At 42.9% G+C, this 22,629-nt stretch overlaps 1 long non-coding RNA gene across 1 annotated transcript in view; it reads right to left on the bottom strand.

Moving 5' to 3' along the window:
* LOC137638256 (uncharacterized) overlaps nucleotides 1-22,138 on the bottom strand; it is a 28,970-nt gene extending 6,832 nt beyond the window's left edge. Inside the window, exons 1-3 of the long non-coding RNA XR_011043967.1 lie at nucleotides 22,036-22,138; nucleotides 8,394-8,517; nucleotides 7,689-7,919 (exon numbers count right to left, since the gene is read on the bottom strand). This is a non-coding gene — a long non-coding RNA (uncharacterized lncRNA). The remainder of the gene's footprint in view (nucleotides 1-7,688; nucleotides 7,920-8,393; nucleotides 8,518-22,035) is intronic.
* Nucleotides 22,139-22,629: the final 491 nt, after the last annotated feature.

Here is a 22,629-nt window from a genome sequence, read left to right on the forward strand (position 1 = left end):
AAAAAAAAGCCATATTAATGGCAGTCCAAATGGTGAAGATGGAGAGCAGCAACAACTTTTCTCTATCTAAGCCAAAAACAAAGTGAAGTACAGTCACAGGTGTGTGAGTGAGAGGGGTAGCTACTAACCCCCCACACACCCGCTAACTAGCAGTATGGGTGGTTACCCCCCCTAAATTCTAATAGCTCGTCCTTTCAGCTTCGTCAAAAGTAACACCCCTATAAATAGCGTTAATTTGGTTTCTAGTTACAGAACAAACTTTAATTGACTAATAAAGAAGAGATATATAAAAGAAAAAAGTAAAAAGAAAAAAAAGAGAGAGAGAGAGAGAGAGAGAGAGAGAGAGAGAGAGAGAGAGAGAGAGAGAGAGAGAGAGCACTTGAAGTATGACATGACAAATTCGTAGATAATTTGTATTTTCCCTACCTATACAAACCTTATCTATTTAATAGGGGTATTACTTTCAACGTAGATTAAATGACGAGCCATTAAAATTTAACGAGGGTTAACTACCCATACTGCTAATTAGCAGGGGTAGAGGAGGGTAGCTCACTACCGGCCCCCCTCACACATCTGTGATTGAGCTCACTTTCCTTGGAGGTAAGACTGCAAGGGGGATAGGGCTGGGGAGTAAGTTTGTTTAAATAGCTAAGGTTTGTATAGTTAGGAAAAATACAAATAATCTACGAATTTGCCATTTGTTCCATAACTGGAATACAAACCGTGCTATTTAATAGGGGTTACTCACCGATTAGGTAGGGTGGAGGTCCCAGCCAATGTGGCTTTTGGCTTTACCCGAGGGCTCCTTATCTGAGTATGTCAATATTCAAAAATAAGGAGTCCCTGCCCCACTAAAACCTTGCTACACAAGGTCAGCGGCCTACACAAGCTGTGCGTTGGGGTATATAGAAGTGTGACTGTTCAGGTAAAGTTTTTCCGAGTTCTTTAGAAGGAAAAACTGTAACTAGGACTTTTCCAAGGTATGGGGACGCAGCAGTATTAGTTTTAATGCTAGGTACACAAGGGAACACTGTTTATCTGCAGTGGTTTGAGGTCAGCTGTGCAGAGAACCCAGGATGCTGCTTTCCGCAAGAGAGGGGAGAATGAAGAATAAGAGCCAGTAAAACCTTTTCATTCACGCAGACTAAAACCGGGTAACAATGCCCTCAACCTTCTGTTACTTGTCCAATAAGGAGCTTGAGATTTTAAACCAGCTGTTGCGCAGCCACCACAGGACCGATAGAGAATGTATCGAGTCTCCGGTGGGTCATTTCTTGCAGGTAGTGGGATGTGAATGTGGTCTGACGATTCCACACCCAGCTTGAAAAACCTGTGTCACCGAGAAGTTTCTCTTGAATCCCAGGGACGTAGCTACGCCCTTGACATCATGACATGAAAGAGGAAGGTCTGGATTCAATGCATGGTCTATAACCTTGTGAATCCATGCTGACATGGTGTTCTTAGTGACCCTCCTCTTGGTCCTTCCTGTGCTGACGAATAGTGCAGGCACACGGGGACGGGCTGCGGCTGTTCTCTTAAGATACAGCCTCAAATTCCTCACTGGGCATTGTGAGAGATGATCTGAGTCACTGTTACAGTAAGGAGACTAGAAATCCGGAAGGCGTCGAATCGTGGATCCGCTACTCCCAAAACTAGCAGGAACACCGTCTTCCAAGTCAGGTGGCGATCGGTTGCCTAGCGTAATGGTTCATAGGGAGGTCTCTTAAGATACCCGAGAACTCGTACCACGATCCATGGGGGAGGTTTCACTTCTGACCGAAGACAGTAAGTTCATAACTTCGTATGAGTAGGGAAAGTTCTAGCGATGAAATGTCCATTCCCTTTAGTCTAAAGCGAGGCTTAAGGCTGAGGAACTACGCTATTGCTGGAATAGTGGCATCAAGAGGAAAGAAACCCCCTTCCACGACACCAAACACTGACGACTTTCCACTTTGTCTGGTTGACTGCTGCTAATGACGTACGCAGGTATCCAGACATCCTAGTCGCAACTTGTTGCAAAAATCCTCTCTCAGAGAGATGCTGGATAGTCTCCAGGCGTGAAGTCGTAGCGAAGCTACAGCTTTGTGGAATTAGTTGGCATGTGGTTGTTTGAGTAGATTGTGTCGTGGAGGGAGTTCTCTTGGGGGCTCCGTTAGAAGGTACATAAGGTCTGGAAACCCTTCTGCGTGATGCCATAGCGGAGCTATGAGGGACATTGAAAGATTGACCGATGTTCTGGTCTTGCTGAGTACCTTCCTCATCAGACAGAAATGGGGAGAGGCGAAACGTTGATGTCGTCCCACCGTCGTTGGAATGCATCATGCCAGATAGCCTTGGGGTCTGGGACTGGGGCACGATACAGCGGGAGCCTGAAGTTCAGGGCCGTTGCAAAGAGATCCACAGTCAGAGAACCCCACAATGAAGGACTTTGTTGGCTACTAGATGATCCAAAGACCACTTGGTACTCACTATCTGAGATGCTCTGCTCAGGTTGTTGGCGAGCAAATTCCTTTTGCCCGGAATGAAGCGTGCCGATAGTGGTATCGAGTTGATTTTGGACCATCTCAGTATCTCTACTGCTAGATGGGATAGATGCTGCGAAAAAGTACTGCCTTGCTTGTTGATGAAAGCCACTACTGTGGTGCTGACGCTCATCACCACCACTGAGTGGCCCGCCAGGAACTGTTGAAGGGCCAGAAGAACGGCCTTTATCTCTAGGAGAATTATGTGGAGGTACTCTTCTGACTCTGACCAGAGGACTGAGATCGTGTGGTGCAGCACGTGCGCACCCTCCCCACCAACCTTTTTTTGAAGCGTCTGAAAACAGCATCAAATCTGGGGGGAAGACAAGAAGATCCACTCCCTTTCGTAGGTTCTCGTCTGCCACCCACCACTCGAGGTCGTCCGTCAGTTCCGCTGATCCCATGGGGATCAGGATGTCCAGGGAACCGCGAGCCTGATTCCACCGGGACTTGAGTAGCCACTGCAGGGATCTCATCCTGAGGTGACTATTGGGAACTATGACGGGTTAGTGATGAAAGGTGACCGAGGAGACATAACCACGTTTGGGCTGGAAGTTCGTATCGCCTGAGAAAAGGTCTTACGACCAGTGTACCCATGAAGTCTTGAGGTCTTACCGATACTCTGCCCGTGTCTGCCGTCTCCATGCTAAACGGAGTTTGTTTGACAAACTTGTTCCGGGGCTGAGAGGTCGATGACTGGTCTCCATCCTCCAGACGCCTTTCTTACAAGAAAGAGTCGACTGAAGGCGGCTGGGGACCCATCGAGGACCTCTTGGAGAGCGCCCTTCTTCAACAGGGTCTGGATTTCTGCTCGAAGGGCCTCCCCCCTTGCAGATTCCATGGCAAGGGAGTCTATTGATACTGGAGTCCTGGTCAGGGGAGGGAGAGATGTTATGAACGGGACACTATATCCGAGACAAATCACGGAGATTGTCCAGGAATCGGCCCCGAGTTGCTTCCACCTGTCTGAGCAACTTTGTAGGCATCCCCCTACTGGTGGAAACTGAGGGGGAGTGCCTATCCTAGCGTTTGTGGCCTCGGCTGCTCCCTTTAGAATTCTTTCCTTCCCAGGACGACTTTTTGTCTTTCCTGTCCTTGACATGAAAGGGCTTCTTAGACACTGATGTCTTCGCTGCCGGTTTCGTCGTCACGGTCTTGGTAGGACAGGACTGCAGAGGTGCTAGACATTTATAGGGCTTGGATGTCAAAGCCCTATGGAGGAGGGAGTCTCGGTGAGACTTCCTCCACCTCTCAGCAGTAAGTTCCACATCCTTAGGCTCATACAGGTGGGGGCCCCTTCTAGGGAGGAATATCTAAGCCTATTTGTCTTGACGCTGGGGACCTGTTGGTGGAACCTCTCAGACACTGCATCTCGACGTTTCAAGATTGTGTTTGCCCATAAGTTCAAAACTTAGTGGTCAAGAAACTCGATCGTGAGAGTGCCTGAGAGGAGAAAGGTCTCAATTACCTTCCTGGTACACTCCTTGGAGAAATCCTCGGATCATACCAAGTTTCCCAAGGTCCCTAACCAGATGTCCAGCCACGAAGTAGCTTGCATAGCATACTTAGTGACCTTTTCCTGGTTAAGGACTTCGGCCGCCGAGAACGAGACTGGACGGCTGGAAAGTCTCTTAAGAGAACTCCCCTGGTTAGCTCTTCCAGAGAGTGGTGAAGTGGAAGAGCTGAACTGGGCTCCTCCAGGATCTCAAAGTACCTCCTTTGCAGTACACGAGGAGGTGGGAGGAGCTTGTTCGTAGAGCCGGTACAGTTGGAGGAGGCAAACTCGGAGAGCTGTTGGATAATCTTGTCCCTGGTACTACTCCACCCTTGAGACCTGGGCAGGGCTGCACTGGTCTTTGAGGGTTTCTGGGTGCCGAAGACGCGGTCTAAGACCGTGTCTTTGCCCTCTCGAGGGGGTATCTCTGGGTCGGAAAACCCATTGAGAACCCTCAGAGTCAGAACCTGCCAGAATGCATGTTCTGACTCTTGTTGGTCTCCTGACGTTGGACTCGCAGCGAAGTCTCCTGTCCCCAACGTGCTCTTCTTGGGGTGAGTCGCGGACATTCCTCGAGTGGCTGGCTGTCTCCGTTCTAGATGTGGTGAGGCTTTGGCAGTCTTGGAGTCTTTGGACTCCTCACGACGAAGGAGTTAAGACTCTTAACGTCGGGGCCTGAATGTTGTCCCCCTACTGATCTCTGAGGGGAACTCTCCACGTGAAGGAGGTTTCCTCCAAAGTTGGGATGGAGGAGTGCCTCTACTCGCGCGGTTCCCTTGGTGAAGGATTGTCTTCATCAGACAGGAAGGGAGAGTATCCCTGGGGAGATACTGGAGGGACTAGCCTTGATGGTCTGCACGGAGTTAGCTTTACCCTCGGGGAAGTGACCGCGTCGGAAACCCCTCTTTTCCTCTTCAAAAGGGTAGAGTAAGCCATGGTTCCATGTCGTGAGTCCAGAGCTATAGGCTGCTCTGACAAGCGGTCGGACAGGACAGGCTTGAATGCCTGTGTTACAGCTCTGACTAGGGCATTGAACTAAGGCTGCTGACTGACTGATGCACTGTCAGACAGATCCCCTGCAAAGAAAAAAGGACCGAAGGTTCCCTAAGAGGAGTCACCGTAATAGGTGGGTCTGCCTTAGAAGGCAGTTAGGGGATCCTGAACCCCTCTGCCGGTGCCTGTTTTGCCTCTCCCGCAGGACGCGCTGGAATGCGTTTGCGGGGAAGGGAATGAGGCAATGGTGACCTTGCTGGGTGTAGTTCCTGCGCCCGTGCCTGTTGGTGCACGGGAGAATATTGGCGCTCGCACGCACAGTAAAATATTGGCGCGCAGGAGAGATTGGCGCGCGCCAGAGGCATGCAGGCGAGTGGTGGCACGTGTGCGCAGGTGAATGCAGATGTCCAGGAAAGTGCTGGATTGATTGAGTGTGTTGTTTTACCTGCAGAGCTGCAGTGTGTTGGCGCGCAGGAACTCGTTGACGTGCAGTCGAGTACTGGTGCGGGGGAGCCTGCTGGTGTGCTGGGGAGAATTGGCGAGCAGGAGATCATGGGCGCGTATGCGCAGGAGATCGTGGGGGTGCGGGAGAGTGCAAGTGCGCAGTAGTGCACTGACGCGAGGGCGATCCTGGGTGTGTGAGCGCAGGGTGTGCAGGTGAACGTGGGCGCAGGAGAGCGTTGGCGCGCAGGTGCATGTTGCTACTGTCTATGCGGGCGAGCAGGTGAAGGGGCGTGACAAAGTGCTGTAGAGTGCCGACGCGCAGTCTGGCGGGCTGCTCGTGAGTGCTGATGTCCTGTAGGTTGGCCAGCTGCAGGGCGATAGCTCGCAGCTGCGCACTTTGGTAGAGCCTCAAGAGGTTATAACGGTGATGGAAGGTCGGCTGGTCTGAAGGGTGGATGGTCAGGAACTGCGATGTGCCCTTGTAAGGACTAGCATCCACCGAAAGGGATCGCAAACGATCCGCAGAGAGGTCCAGGACCGAAGTCACAGGACTAGAAGCAGGAGCAATGATCGAAGGTCAGATGACTAGCGCAGAGGATCCTCTGCAGGGGAGGGCTGCGACGACGATGAACCAAAGAGGCGCCTTTTCACCGATGGTGAAGGGAGACCTCTAAGGCGAAGTGGAGGGCGAGCTTTCCAACGAAGGGGTCCTCTGAGGGCCGTTGGATCAGCAAGCTGACCGTGAGCCGCAGCAATCCTCCAAAGACGAGTCTCTACGAGTGAACTCCCCTGAGGGGGAGAAACACTTGCAGGAGAGACAGACGGACTTAGTTTCCCCCTTGAAGGATGTTCAAGAACGGGGGAAAATAAGTCGGCAGCAACCGCTGGAGAGTCCGGAGGGGCAGAGGAGTTGGTTGATACCACGTGACACCTCTGACACTACAACATCGACGAGGGTCAGAGGCTATACCTCTGATGGCGATGATGACTGCTGAACAGAAGCACCCATGCGGATGAACTACAGCAAAGCTTCCTTGGAGGGCGGACCCATAAGCCCCAAGGAAGACCAAATCTGCAAAAGAGGGGTTAGTGACAAGGCCTCATCCGGGGGGAGAGGTGGGGCCGCTTCGCTAGGGGAAGCAACACCATCTCTCGAGAACCGGGGTTGGCCGACATTAACTCTGTCTACGCTACTACTCGACAGTCTCTTGTAAAAGGCCGAACGAGCAGGAGTTTCAGAGGAGGGTTGGGAGACGGAAGAAGAGGCCTTGGGTTTTCCCCCTCCAAAGGAACCTTCGAAGGAGAAATATCCCGCTTGGACTTCTTCCTCTGTCACCCAAACCTCTCCCACTGGGAGGAAGACCACTCCCTACACTCATTACATTTATTTACGCAATTACACTGTTGACCTCTGCATACAGGACAAAGGGTGTGAGGATCAGTCTCCACCGCCGACATAAACATCCCACAAGGGAGGCCGGAGAGTCTAGGGCAGGTGCGCATGGTCGCAGAAGTCAACTTCACAAAAACACTAAGAGAAAAGAAAAAGCAAAAGTCATTAATGGCTGCCAATATACGGCAAGGATGAGGAGAGGCAATGTTCGTTCACAATCCGAGCCAAAAGCAAAGTGGGGTCAATCACAGGTGTGTGAGGAGGGGGGGGGGCACAGCAGCAAGCTACCCTCCCCTAAACCCCCTAACTAGCAGTATGGGTAGTTAACCCGTTAAATCTTAATGGCTCGTCATTTTAGCTACGCCGAAAGTAATACCCCTAGCAAATAGCGTGGTTTGTATTTCATTTACGGGACAAAAACAATTATAGGAAATTATGATACTTTAATAGTGACCCAAGTGAATGTGTGCACAGCATATTAATGTACTACTTGCCAAAACCGAGGAGCAATATCTTTACTGTATTTGTGAATTAAGTGTGCCAAAGCTGAGCAAAGACCATTTGAAGACTAAAATAAAAATTAAAGCACTATTAAATGAACCATTTATGAACATGCAGGATCACCTTTTCAATTGATGGGACGAGTATATCAATAAAGAAAAAAACATTCTCAACTTTTTTGCGGCATCATATATAGCCACAATTTACAGTATTTTGAAATCAAGTCATTAATTTTATTTTGCTATTAAATTTGAAGTTACTTAAAAGTAATTTTCTTAAATACTTAGTTCAATTATTTCTGCATACTGTATATAAAAGTATAAAACCTATTTCTGTATACCTCTAATTTCAGCCGAAGCATCTTACAGCATAAAGGTTCCTGGGGCTTCAACTTCATTTGGCCTAACAGGTTCACAGCCAAATTAACAGACTAATCACCTCTAACTGGCCTCCTCCATCTCCCACAAGAGAATGCAGGCACTTGATCCTGGCAGGGGCTTATTCCATATCAGAAGCCCCTGTTACAATGGGCTTATGCTTCAGTTAACCTCAGATGTACACATTACGATTCCTAAAAAAAAAAAAAAAAAAAGAAAAAAAAAATTTTGTTATACGTTTCTGTGCACTCAACAAAACAAGCGATAACAACAACCCAAGGTAAAAGTCCAACAGTGATGGTGAAAAATATACAGAACATATTAGAAACAGGTTCTTTAACCAAGGACAAAAGTGGCTTGACTTAAGCAGGTAGGAGGCTCATCCTCACCTACCTCTTGTTATTACCACAGCTCTTTGTTAATGATTCAATGGCTATTCCATCTTGTACCCAAGTCATTTCTTTTTTTCATAGAACAATAGGTACCATAAATATAAATGTAGGGTAAAATGATTTCCTAGTGGAACCCTCATAACTCCAGGTTAGAGTGGGACAATGTAATACTCTTTCAACATTATCTGGGTGGCTGTTATGAGTATTATATGCGTCCAATGAAAAAATAATAATGTACTTTATTTGTTAAAAGACAAAACACCAAGTGGAACTCACCTTTGGAAATATCATGTCATCTTCCTCATTTAATATAATTTACCCATTTTCATTGTTCACTTAAAAAAAAACTGTTTCCCACTTTTTTCCCTGAGTAACGTTAGCATCAGAAAGAATCCTCTATCTGAAAATAAAAACAGGTTAATTTGTAACACGAGTCTTTCAAAACTGTTGATATATGCATTCATATCAAAATAATGTTTCAGAATATTTATTTTTGCATGTAGTTTTCACACTTAACCCTGTTAGGATTCAAATAATGCACACAATGTTGGGCATGAATGTAAAGAGAGTTCTATATGAGAAAGTGATTGTACCAACTGTGATGTATGGATCGGAGTTGTGGGGAATGAAAGTGATGGAGAGACAGAAATTGAAAGTGTTTGAGATGAAGTGTCTGAGGAGTATGGCTGGTGTATCTCGAATAGATAGGGTTAGGAACGAAGTGGTGAGGGTGAGAACGGGTGTAAGAAATGAGTTAGCGGCTAGAGTGGATATGAATGTGTTGAGGTGGTTTGGCCATGTTGAGAGATTGGAAAATGGCTGTCTGCTAAAGAAAGTGATGAATGCAAGAGTTGATGGGAGAAGTACAAGAGGAAGGCCAAGGTTTGGGTGGATGGATGGTGTGAAGAAAGCTCTGGGTGATAGGAGGATAGATGTGAGAGAGGCAAGAGAGCGTGCTAGAAAAAAGGAATGAATGGCGAGCGATTGTGACGCAGTTCCGGTAGGCCCTGCTGCTTCCTCCGGTGCCTTAGATGACCGCGGAGGTAGCAGCAGTAGGGGATTCAGCAGTATGAAGCTTCATCTGTGGTGGAAAATGTGGGAGGTTGGGCTGTGGCACCCTAGCAGTACCAGCTGAACTCGGCTGAGTACCTGGTTAGGCTGGGGGAACGTAGAGAGTAGAGGTCCCCTTTTTGTTTTTGTTTTGTTTCTTTGTTGATGTCGGCTAGCTCCCAAAATTGGGGGAAGTGCCTTTGGTATATGGATGGATGGATTGCTATTCTGTACAATTTTTATTATATACTTGAAATAAGAAATGGATTAGTGCTGGCTATTTTGGCATTTTCCTCTATGATTAATGGGGCATAAATAAAAAATAGCACTGATCGACTGAATTGTGAACGGTCCATTTTTTACTTTTACAAGACCAACAATGAGTAACTGCACATGCCTTGTCCAAACTCAATTATGCTAGCTGTTCTGTTTTTAGTATGACAATCATTACCTGGCTTTTTTAACCAATTGAGAGCTCCCAAATATTCCTGCACACTGGAAGTTCCCAGATATTGTTTACTACATAAATTTTTCCCCAACCTCCACTTCTGATTCAGCATTACTACCATCACAAGAAGTCTCCAAAGTGGAAGTACAATTTATTTTGAAATTCAGTGTAATTTCATCTATATGGATAATTGATCAAGTTGAAAACGCTCTCCATTCAGTATAAAGCTATTGTTGCTTATCTGAAAGTAAAGAAACATCCACAAAATAATGACCTACATGATTGGCATGTTATCGATGTACCACTTTCCAGAACAGAAGAGCAGAGAGATTATGTTTATTTGCGAGTGAAGCATTCCACAGTGGAACATATATCACGAGGAACTTTAAATTTAGTTAATTATGACACTTTAGTGACACACAGGAACGACATATGCAGCACATCCCTCTCCCGCTTACCAGAACAGTGTCGAGAAATTATGCGTATCTGCAAGTAAAACAAGCTACAGCAAAGCAAAAGCAATCTGAGGGATGTGACAGGAATTACAGTACAGTATAGATAATTACTGTATGATACTTTAATTTCCAGTCACCTCCAAGAACCATATATTTTTCCAACTACTGTAATTATCTTGTGTATACTGTATTTATGCCTTTCTGACCACCATCATTTCTGCAAGTTACTCAGTATTTCCCCACCTAAAACAGTGGTTTCCCAATGGAATCCCCCAGAATTGTTTGTGTAAAGGTTGGTCATCCTCATTGATTGGAGTCTTCATCTCTCTAACTTCACCATTTCTTAATGATATATCACTTAGTGAACTTTAAATAGAGCTTATATACAAAACAGGTACCTTAATCAAATGTCATTATAAATAGATTGTATACCCCCTAAAACATCTTACTACACACATGACAGCCAGTGAGTAAATGAAGAGAACATTATCACATTTTTTTTTTTTTGCAACAAGCACATTCACCAAAGATATCAGCCATTAAGCAACTCCATTGGCTTTAAAAAATGCTTTTTTTTTTTTTTTTTTTCTGAAGGTCAATTAGTAAATATGTCAAAGAATAAAATAGTCCTAAACCAATATGACAATAGTTTAAGCACGATTATTCACCACTGATTTCTAAACCGGCGGAAAGATTGAGACAGCAGTTTATTTTCACGTGTTGCTTTAAATGGAAAAGGATCTTCTTATTCACTTCCTCTTTAAATACAGAACAAAATATACATAAACAGTCTGCAATATACCACTTCTTGTAAGCAACTTTTGACAAGACATTCAACTATAATAGTTACCCGGTATTTATGTTGAGAATATTTGTTAGTTGTGCCTTAGGTGAAGGTTTGACAAGTCAAACTGTATAATTTTCTACATTAAAAAAGATAGCGATGTGATATAACAGTGAAGCTCTGATAACTGCTTGAGCTCTTTTGAACAAATTGTTTTGGCACAGTTGATAATAGTTACGATATACAGTACCTTCATAATTTGATTTCATCTACAGCAGTGTATATCTTGTTGGGATATTACTATTATTATTATTACTAACCAAGCTACAACCCTAGTTAGAAAAGCAAGATGCTATAAGCCTAAGGGCTCCAACTGGTTAAAGTAGCCCAGAGAGGAAAGGAAATACAGAAATAAATAAACGATGAGAAAAAATTATGATATTTTGATTATAAAATAAATTTTTGAATATACTTACCCGGTGAATATATAATAGCTTACGTCTCCGGCGGCTCGACAGATTCCAAAAACTCGCGAGCGATCGCCGTGAAGGTTGCGGGTGTGCCCACCAGCGCCGACTATCGGCCAGATACCGCATATACTTGTAAACATCTCCAGTTCTTCTCAGTCCCCTAGGTCTCTATCGGGGAGGAAGGGAGGGCCTTTAATTTATATATTCACCGGGTAAGTATATTCAAAAATTTATTTTATAATCAAAATATTTTTAAATATTAAACTTAGCCGGTGAATATATAATAGCTGATTCACACCCATGGTGGTGGGTAGAGACCAGTATTAATACAATAAAGGCGTATATGCTCAAGAGTTTTTGACAATTATTCAAAAAACAGACTTAAGTATAGGTACCTGGTAAGGAAGCAGACTCTGATTATTACTCTGCCTCATTAGTCCGCTTTCCTCACGAAGCCCAGCCATCCTCTCAGGATGCTGAAAGACTCCCAGGAGCTGTTATATCCAGGGCAAACACCCCTATAACAGGACCTCATCAATACCCTTAATCTGGGCGCTCTCAAGAAACAACATTTGATCACCCGCCAAATCAAAAAGGATGCGAAAGACTTCCTAGTCTTCCGTACAACCCAAGACAAGATTAAAAACATTTCAAGAGAAGATTAAAAGGATATTGGGATTAAGGAAATGTAGTGGTAGAACCCTCACCCACTACTGCACTCGCTGCAACGAATGGACCCAGGGTGTAGCAGTCCTCATAAAGAGTCTGGACGTCTTTTAAGTAAAATGAAGCGAACACCGACTTGCTCCTCCAAAAGGTCGCGTCCATAATACTTCGAAGAGACCTGTTTGGCTTAAAGGCACCGAAGTCGCTATCGCTCTCACTTCGTGCGTCTTGACCTTAAGCAAACAATGATCTTTCTCATTTAAATGAGAATGTGCCTCCCGGATTAAAAGTCTAATAAAGTACGATAACGCATTTTTAGACATGGGCAATGAGGGCTTCTTAACGGAGCACCATAAGGCCTCAGAACCACCTTGTAATGGTTTAGTTCGAGCTAAGTAAAACTTAAGAGCTCTAACAGGGCACAGCACTCTTTCAACTTCGTTACCTACGATTTCTGACAGACTAGGTATTTCAAAAGATTTAGGCCAAGGACGAGAAGGCAGTTCGTTCTTGGCCAAAAAACAAGGTTGAAGCGAACATGTAGCTTATTTGTAGAGAAGCCGATGTTCTTACTAAAAGCATGGATCTCACTGACGCTTTTAGCCGAAGCCAAGCACACCAAAAAAAAGTCTTGAGGGTGAAATCCTTCAGGTAGGCTGAATGCAATGGCTCAAACCTGTCTGACATTAGGAACCTTAGGACCACGTCTAAGTTCCAAGCGGGAGTTGACATACGACGCTCCTTAGAGGTCTCGAAGGACTTAAGGAGATCTTGGAGATCCTTGTTATTTGACAGATCCAAGCCTCTATGTCTGAAAACAGACGCCAACATGCTCCTGTAGCCTTTAATAGTGGGAGCAGAGAGGGAGCGAACATTTCTCAGATGTAGGAGAAAGTCCGCAATTTGGGCTACAGAGGTACTGGAAGAGGAAATAGAGGAGGACTTGCACCAGTCTCTAAATACCTCCCATTTCGACTGATAGATCCTGATGGTAGAGGATCTTCTAGCCCTCGCGATCGCTCTAGCTGCCTCCTTCGAAAACCCTCGAGCTCAAGAGAGTCTTTCGATAGACTGAAGGCAGTTAGACGAAGCGTGGGGAGGCTTTGATAAAATCTCTTTACGTGAGGCTGTCGCAAGAGATCCATCCGTAACGGCAGACTTCTTGGAACATCTACCAGCCATAGAAGTACCTCTGTGAACCACTCTCTCGCGGGCCAGAGTGGAGCAACCAATGTCAACCTGGTCCCTTCGTAAGAGGTGAACTTCTGCAGCACCTTGTTTAGGATCTTGAAAGGTGGAAAGGCATAAACATCCAGGTGAGACCAGTCCAGCAGGAAAGCGTCTATGTGGGCTGCCTCTGGATCTGGAACTGGAAAGCAGTAAGTCGAGAGCCTCTTTGTCAGAGAAATCGCAAAAAGATCTATGGTGGGTTGACCCCATGTCATCCATAGCTTCTCGCACACAGTCTTATGCAACGTCCACTCCATGGAGATGACTTGTCCTCTTCTGCTGAGGTATTCCACCAAGACATTCATTTTTCCTTGCACAAATCTCGCCAAAAGAGAGATGTTACTTGCCTTAAATGGAGTTCCTTCTGATTCGTGGATCAAAGACCCGACCATTCCAGACTGTCCAGTGGAGCTCCCTAACCCAAAACCGAAGCATCTGAATACAACACATGGTTTGGGTTCTTGATCGCAAGAGAAAGACCTTCTCGAAGTCTGATGTTGCTGTCCCACCAAGTCAGACATGTCTAGACTGGGTTGGAGATTGGGAAAGAGATACTCTCTAAGCCCTTCTCCTTGTTCCAATGGTTTAGGTGAAATTGGAGAGGGCATAGGTTGAGTCTCCTCAGAGAGATAAACTACTCCAGCGATGAAAGAGTTCCCACGAGACTAGTTCAAACTCTTACAGAGCAACTGTTTTCCTCTTGCAAGTGAAGGACTTTTAACAGAGCTTGTTCCATTATTGTGGGAGATGAAAAGGCCCGAAAAATCAGACACTGTATCTCCATTCCCAAATAAGGAATAGTCTGGGATGGGGTACTGTAAGTTACGACTTCTCTACGTTCACTATGAGACCTAGCTCCTTGGTTAGGTCTAATATCCATTAGAGGCTCTCCAGACAGTGATATAATGACGACGCCCTGATTAGCCAGTCATCAAAATAAAATGGAGGCTCTGAATCCTCAAAAAATGTAGAAAGGTTGCTACATTTTGCAAGGGCCTTGTAAAAACAAGAGGAGCAGGAATGAGGCCGAAGTACAGTGCTCGACATTGGTACATTACTTTCCCGTCCACAAACCTCAGATGTTGTTGAAAGTTTGGATGAATCGGGATGTGGAAGTATGCATCCTGAAGGTCGAGAGAGACCATCCAGTCGCCTTCCCTTACTGCTGCCAAGACAGATTTGGTAGTCTTCATCGTGAAGTTTGTCTTGACAATGAACGCATTGAGCGCACTTACATCTTAAGTACTCCTGCAGTGAACGTGGCTGCTAGATCATTGGGAACCATCCCTGATAGCTTTGTTCCTGCAGTGAACGTGGCTGTCAGGTCATTGGAGCCATCCCTAATAGCCCTGTTCATGCATGACATAATTGTACAGCAAAACATTGACAGCTGGAGAGACCTTCTGACTTAAGGCTCCCAGGGACCAACCAACAAATAAAAACTTCAAACGCTCGAAAAAACGCCTAACAGGAGATGGTCTAGCTCTGAAGCCGACCATAAAATCTTGGAGCGTCTCATGGCCAGGCGACGGGGAGAGTCTATGAGGCTTGAGAAGTCTCCCTGGGCAGAGGCAGGAACTCCCAAGCCGAGAACTTCTCCCGCGTCATACCAGACGCTCGCTCTAGAAGCCAGTTTAAAAGGAGGGAAAGCAAAGGCTGTCTCCCCCAAACTCCTCCTGGTGATCAACCAGTCGCCTACCCAACGTAAAGCTCTCTTAGAAGAGCGAGAGAGCACTAGCTTAGATAACGACGGCTTCGAAGTAGCTAGGCCTAGCGTAAACTCTGACGAAGGCGAACGAGGAGCAGCAGTTACAAAATGGACCGGAAAAAGATCCTTAAAAATCAGCATGATTTTTTTAAAGTCCATAGAGGCCTGAGCAGCTTTAGGCTCCTCTCCGTCTGACAAAGTCCCCAAAGGAATATCAGTAGGAGGAGGATCAGCAACTTCCTCATCTGAAGGAACCTCGTCCGACAATTGTCTAGTCTCATGAAAAGGAGAGACCTGCCGCGGCGGCAATGCTTGACAGGCAATGTCAACAAGCAAAGGAGCAGCAGTAGCAGTAGAGGAAGCGACGTCAGGTCGCTGCTGAAAGGACTGAAAACCTTGTGACTGTCCAACAACAACAACAGGAGTTGATGGACACTCGACGTCACGTCGGAAATGCATTGACTGCCTAGACTGAGCAGTCAAAACAACCTTCGACTGCGGTGATTGACGCTCAACGTCAAGTCGAGGCAACTGAGCTGGTTGGCAAACGTCCTGAACGTCAACACGAGACTGCGGCAGCGGCTGAACGTCAACACGAGACTGCGGCAGCGGCTGAAAGTCAACACGAGACTGCAGCGAGGAAGTAAATGCTCGTTTGGGCGGCTGACGGCCAGAGTCTCGTTTAGCGTAACGGCGACTCGAAAGCGAAGGTTCATCGTGAACCTGCTCAACGTCATACTTCTCCATAAGGGAGGCAAGCTTAGTCTGCATGTCCTGCAGGACAACCCATTTAGGATCAACGGGAGTCGGAGGCATGAATAAAACTGATATCTACCTGAAGCACGCAATTCTCCCTTACATCAAAAGGTTATAATTGCGAAATGAGTCGTAAAATGTAAGCACATTAGTACAAAATGAAACACACATGCAAAAATCAAAAAACATATACATATATATCGAATAAAACGGAAATATATAAAGTTAAAAAGGATCAGTGACTGGGGAGGAGACTAAACACTAGTTCACTAAAGACTACGTTTTCAATCTCTCACCGTACAGTGCCTTGGGACGAGAATAAAAACTAAAAACGTTTTATCCTTTCTCCCCGTACAGAGACTTGGGACGAGAGTAAAAAACTGAATCGAGAACAACGTTACTCGCTCCCAAACTCTTTACTTGGGACGAGAATAAAGATCGGATCGTTCTCTCTTTCTCTCTCTCTCTCTCTCTCTCTTGTCACACACAAGAGAATTGCCCACTCACCCTTCGTCAATAAACAGGTTATTTGACCAAAGGAAAAAACTGAAAGGACTAAGAAATTGAAAATTAACAAGTTCCTTTAAATTAGTATTTAAAACACTTCAGTTTGAAAGAAGAATGAACAAAACGTCAAAATCGATTTACTCTTTCTGCAAAGTGAAACCGTGATTCTCTCTTTCTCTATCGTAACGATAGAGCGCAAACTGCGTAGCATAAATAAACCAAATGTTAGTTCATCTTTTTGAAAAAAAACAGCACGAAGACTATTCAAAGAATATATTTCTTAAAATATTTTCTAAAAAATATTCATTTCATAACTCTTACAGAGCAAATGATTTAAACTTAACGAAAATAAAAGTTGAATGGGCTCAACGTTGTTTAACTTCGGTTTCCAAGTTAGGACCGCCTACATCTCGGACTAGGGGAGGAATAGGTAAAAGCCGCATATAAACAAAACATAAAATTTATCTTGATGTTTAGTATAAATGGAAAGCTAATCGAAGAGGCCTAATAAAGGCGGGTGAGATATAAAATATATAGAGGAAAATCTATAATTATCAACAATAATTTATAACGTGATAAAATAATTACTAAAAGCCTTAAACACACTTCCGTACACTGAGGGAAGGGTCGGCCATCTTTACTCTATGGAAAAACCAGAGATAAAAAAGCAAGGGCAAAACACTTTTCCTCTCCTTTCAAAAGCATTTCTTTTGAAGATAGTATTGAATAATCCAACACGGCGAAAGCAATAAAACCAAAACCAAGTACTTCACCAATTCGGTAGAAAACTCGAGGTCATAAAGCGAGTGGAATCAACTTGTCGATGGAACCGACAGAGAAGAACTGGAGATGTTTACAAGTATATGCGGTATCTGGCCGATAGTCGGCGCTGGTGGGCACACCCGCAACCTTCACGGCGATCGCTTGCGAGTTTTTGGAATCTGTCGAGCCGTCGGAGACGTCAGCTATTATATATTCACCGGCTAAGTTTAATATTTAAAAATCTTAATAATGGTAACATCAAAACAGATGTCATATCAATACATAAACTATAAAATGACTTATGGTCGAGTGTTCAACACAAAAACATTTGCAGCAAGTTTGGACTTTTGAAGTTCTACTTATTCAACAACCCGATAAATTTGATTCTACCAACAGTATTTTAAATTAAATTAGGTGGGGGTGTTAGTCTGGCTAAGTAAAGCTCCCACAACCTAGGTTAGGTTAAGGTTAGTACAAATTCCTGTAATCTACATACAGTAATTGGTTAAGGTAGGGAAAGGCAGTAAATGATGTTTAAACATATGAGGTTGCCCATTTTTGCTTTGAATATGCAGCATTATGTAGTGATGTTTTGCCAGGATTGCCTTAAATCATATGTCTAGATCATAAATTTGACTGTATACAATGTTGCAGGCTGGCTTATGTAGTCATGCCAGGCTGCACCCTCCAAACGATTCAATTTACATTTTCTTAGGTCTTCCTCGGTGGGTGAGGATTTCAGGTTAGCTAGGTCAGGACCTGGTGTCTATGCTATGATGGCCCTATTGTTCTCTGCATATACACGCTGTAAATTACTTCAATTTTCATGTAGAGATTATAACAACATTTATGGAGTTCTCCCTTTCCTGATTAGTGCTCTGCATTCAACATGTTCAACCCCCTCATAAAATCCTGACTTCCCAAGGAGGATCTTCGATAATCTGGGAGTTGTGATCCACACAAGCTTTATTGGATGGTTTAGGCCTACCTAAAAGATGTCAGGATTAATTTACTTTTTTCAAAGGATCTAATACACTAAACAAAGCATCTGTAGAATAAACAAACGGGGGCAAAAAGAAGCACACAATCACTGAGGAAAAAAGAATTCCCAGATTTGTAAATATAGCACACCATATATATACTGTATGATTACCTACAAACTTTAATTGGTATTGGCAAGAAAAAAATACTACTTTTACCTACTGTACTTCTAATAATTAATAAAAGGAAAATAAGTCAATATTATTCAACAGTCTATGCTATTTCATTTAAGAGATCCAGAACTTAAAAAAGAAAGTAGAGATAGCATGTCAATGTTTTAGTACCTTATACTTGACCAAAATTTGGTCAAAATACAAAAGTCAAGTATTCCAGCAGTCACAATTTACTTATTTAATTCCAAATGAAAATAAAATTCCACTTAGAATGGGTAAAACACATTGTAGAATTCTCTAATAAAAACAACTAAAATGGGTAAAATTATAGAAAAGTACAATAAATGGTTTTTATAAAATAAGACTTCTAGTAGTGTATTTTTTGGTGTTTTCAAAATTTTCTATAATGATTTCTGGTAGAAACCTATAGTTACTAAGATATGTTGGGTCAACTACCATAGCCGAAAAGCTACGGCTTTGCAGCTAGGTATCGTCATTGGTTACGTTCCAAACACCTTATATACACTGTGCACTATTACTAGGTTTTGAGTATGGTAACTGAACTTTTTATGACGACGACTGGCAGAAAAAAGTTTAGATAATTAAATTTACGATTACAATTAGACAAATACACTATATTTTAAGGTACAGTATTTATCATGTAATTGATGACAATACCTAGCGCCACGCCATGGATTTTCAATTATGGTAATAGACCCATCAAAAAGATAATGATTCCCGCCAGAACTCTTAATAAAAAAAAACGTTCAAAAAAAACCCAAAATGCATTAAAACCAGTCTTACTTTCTACAATGCATTTATTGCATTGTTCTACTGTATAACTTTTTTTCGGTAAAATTATAGAATAGTGCAATAAAAGGTTTGCAGAAAATAAGACTTTTTTTTTAGGTATTTTGTGGTGTTTTGAACATTTGTGATAAATGATCCATAGCAGAAATTCATACTTTTTGAGTTATGGTAGATCGACTACCATATCTGAAAAGGTAAGGCGTTGCGCTAGGAAGTGTCATCAATTACTACCAAAACGCCTTAATATTTAGTGTACTAGTCTAATTATGTAGGTATTTAAATCAACTTTTATAATTTTTGTTTCCGCCTGTCATAAAAACCCAGCTATAGTAATAAAAAAATGTTACCGTAAATCAAAACCAAATAATAGTAATGAAATGTCAAAACACTGAAGCCTTTGTTTATCAGGACTTCCGGACACACACAAAAAAAAAGGGGGGGTTCATACCATTTTCTAAACAGTCGTTCATAGCAGTAATCATCGTATTACAAATATTTCCTAACTTAACCGAGCTAACGGTTTATTGCTTGCAATTAACCATTACCTCACTGCTCCTATGTTCTGGAAGGTGGCCCGTTTTGTATGCGCGTTAGCGTCGAGGGCCAGTATTTCGGCATTATCAATCATACAAACGGTAATTGTTTACAACACCATGCTCTCAATTTACTCCTAAATAATGCAATCCTGCAATTCTCATCTTCTTGCACAGTAATTAGGTGGTTATTCAAATTCTGGGAAAGCAATAATTAGCAAGATATGTTGAGGAAGGGGGAAAGGGGTTATAGAAAGAAAATAGCTCGGTTTCCTCACTAAACGACTTGGAACTGACGTGTCAACATCGTCAACCAAACAGAATTCGTGATGCCAGTGTACATACAGTAAACAGAACTGTGTGATGCCAGCGTACATTTGATGTACTGTATATTCAAAATACACTAAATTAAAAATGGATTAATTATGCAAGTTACAATAGTGACACTTTTGAGTAATCCATTTTTAATTAAGTATATTTTGAATATACAGTTTATTAAATGTACGATGGCATGATAACTTCTGTATATGTACGCTGGCATCACGAATTCTGTTTGGTTGACGATGTTGACATGTCAGTTCCAAGTTATTTAGTGAGGAAACCGAGCTATTTTCTTTCTATAACCCCTTTCCCCCTTCCTCAACATATCTTGCTAATTATTGCTTTCCCAGAATTTGAATAACCACCTAATTACTGTGCAAGAAGATGAGAACTGCAGGATTGCATTATTTTGGAGTGAATGGAGAGCATGGTGTTGTAAAAAATTACCAGACAAACTTAAAGGGGGGCAGGTAACCACTTAACAAAGGGGCGAGTTGTAGCTTTGCGCTAGAGCATCTGTTAGAACATGGATTAGCTTCCATTTGCAATGAGCAGACTAAATATATCAAAACAACTTCACCCAACGTTTCATTACAACCATGATCAATAAAATAAGAACGATGATTATATTGCATATTCGAATGTTGAAAATTAGAGGTTTAGAATATAAAACCTTGGCCCTTTTAATCTGTTCGTCCAAGTAACTTTTGGCACGACCCATCACTTTTCTGAAATACTAAGTGGAAGGAGACTCCAAAGGTGCCATGACAAAAAGGGGTAAATGTCCAGAAGGCCGCAACCGTTTTCCAAGTATTAACGACGAAAAACGGCAAAAAACCAACAGATTGGTGTTGCACATCGCATAGAACCACAAGGAAATTAATAAAAAAGAAACTAGGACTTACTCTTACACACAAAATGTAAGCATAAACCTACTTCTACAATTATGGGGGACCCCAGTGGGAAGCGGAGGTTTTGGGTGGGGGGAGGAGAAGAGTGATTTTCGGGACACGACCAAACCTAATACACCCACCTAACCTAACCTAGCGCCCTGTACCCTACCTAGGCCTACCGGGGGGGCAACCCCCTTAAAGGCAGAGTGATTTTCGGGGCCAAACGTGTAGGATGTCATAGTGGACTAGTTTGTCTGTGGATTATAGTAATTACAGGGCTCATTTGGGAGCCTTTGTAGGGTGACGGCCAGATCCCGTAGAAAACTGGAATATTCTGAAGTGTGGCCGTCGTTCTAAAAAAGATTTTGGCGGGAGAAGCTAACTTAAAAAACCCCCCTAACCTATGTTAAAAGCCGTATCCTTACCCAGGGGGGCTTCGCCCCCGGAACCCCCCCCCCCCCTTACACAACAGTTTCATTACCTATGAGTTCGACGAGAGAAGCTAACTTAAAAAACCCACCTAACCTATGCTAAAAGCCGTGTCCTTACCCATGGGGGGTGTGCCCCCCCCCCGGACCCCCCCCCCCTTACACAACATATATAAGATCCGTAGACCATTTCCAAACGTTTTTATTCTATACAAGATAACAGTCGGAGCGATAATAAGCAAATTAGGACGCTTGGCCGTAGCGCTACAAACTACCCTCATTTGAGCTAAAAACAATAACAAGAGACTAAGAAAAATTCTGGGAGGAAGACAAGAGTAGCGTGAGTTTGTTAGTCGATATTTCGACTGTTATTGAATATCACTAAATTATCTCACGCGTATACCACTATTTACATACATTCCTACACATTCTAGTAAAAATACATTGAATATCACTGATATCTTCATGCGGCCCTCTCCTAGACATTAACCCAAAAAGGAACAAAAGGGTTATTTTCTAAAATCTGTAACTTCGTTATTAGAGGTTTCCTCCAATAAGATAAGAGACTCAAAATAGTGTATTTGCAAAGATCTACTCAATTATAAGAGTTTCAAAGTCCTAACTAATATTGTACTATTTTATATTTGAACAGGAGTAACATGAGGCCCATTAAGAAGACTACTAGGAACAAAACAGGAATTTATGAAAATCTGTAACTCCGTTAATATGTGTTTCCGCCCCCAAGTATATGGGAATTAAAGGGTATTATTGTATCATTACTCTTAAATTGATGCCATTGGTAAAATGTCTGGCCACTGACTGCCCAGGCTCACAGTAGGCTAGCTAACATTGCTAACTACAAAACTATTCATTTATTATTTCAAAATAACTCAAAGAAATACTTTAAAACACCCGACCTGGTGTCTAAATTAACGGTACTAACCTTTGGAATAAAATGTGGAACGTTTAATTATGGAAAACGGTGAAAGTTTGGCAAACTTGTCCTTCATTAGCTAAAGGGAATGGCTTCGTGATAGCGAGACACATCCAGATTGCGGAACAATACATTTGGCAGGATTATTAGAAGTTGGGATTATTTCTTATTTAATCATTACTTAACCATATATTTTTCTTTTGGATATCATTATATGAATATTAAACAAATTATTTAAAGGTACACTTAATTCCAATGGTTTAGGATCGGAATATAGAAATAGGAAGAACTACTTTTCGGACTTTTCTCCCAGACCGAAGACTATCCCAGAATTTCGGATTTCATGGAAACAAATGCATGGACGCGCCCATTAAGAATGCATACATGATAAATTCATTATTCCCTTGTGTTATATATATATATATATATATATATATATATATATATATATATATATATATATATATATATATATATATATATATATATATATATATATATATATATATGTGTGTGTGTGTGTGTGTGTGTTCTTGAAATTTCAGTGAAAAATTATAGCAAATATTCTCATTCTAATTATCTTCGTCTTCAAAACAAATAAAT

Source organism: Palaemon carinicauda, chromosome 3 (genome assembly GCF_036898095.1).
Source record: "Palaemon carinicauda isolate YSFRI2023 chromosome 3, ASM3689809v2, whole genome shotgun sequence".
Lineage (NCBI taxonomy): Eukaryota > Metazoa > Arthropoda > Malacostraca > Decapoda > Palaemonidae > Palaemon > Palaemon carinicauda.